This window comes from Egretta garzetta, unplaced genomic scaffold (genome assembly GCF_000687185.1).
Source record: "Egretta garzetta isolate BGI_Z169 unplaced genomic scaffold, ASM68718v1 scaffold293, whole genome shotgun sequence".
NCBI lineage: Eukaryota > Metazoa > Chordata > Aves > Pelecaniformes > Ardeidae > Egretta > Egretta garzetta.
The window spans coordinates 4,226,829-4,227,204 of record NW_009259318.1 but is presented as its reverse complement, the minus strand read 5'-3'; positions in this window follow the sequence as shown (position 1 = coordinate 4,227,204).

Sequence of the window (376 nt, the reverse complement as noted above, 5' to 3'; positions counted from 1 at the left end):
AAAAAAAAAAAAAAATAAAATGAATAAATAAAATTATCAGAACCAAGCTTTGGATCTGGATCCAGAATCGCTGTCTCCTGTTAAGCCGTCCCCTTGGTCACGGGGCTGCCACTCTCCGGAGGCCCACGCTCTCCCTCTGGGCCTGGGCTCTGCTCAGGCTCGCTCCCGCAGTGTGAAGGGGAGGGTGCCCCCCTGCCGGGGGTAACTTACGCTCTCGTCAGCCAGGCGCCCTGCCGGCGGGACGCGCAGGCCTGAAACCTTTCCCGCTCCAGGCAACGCAGGGGGGTTCGGACGCGGCTTCTCCCACCCGGGCAGCGAGGCCTCCTCTACTCCCCGCCTTCTGCGGTGGGGAAGCGCCCCGCTCCGCCTCCGCGGC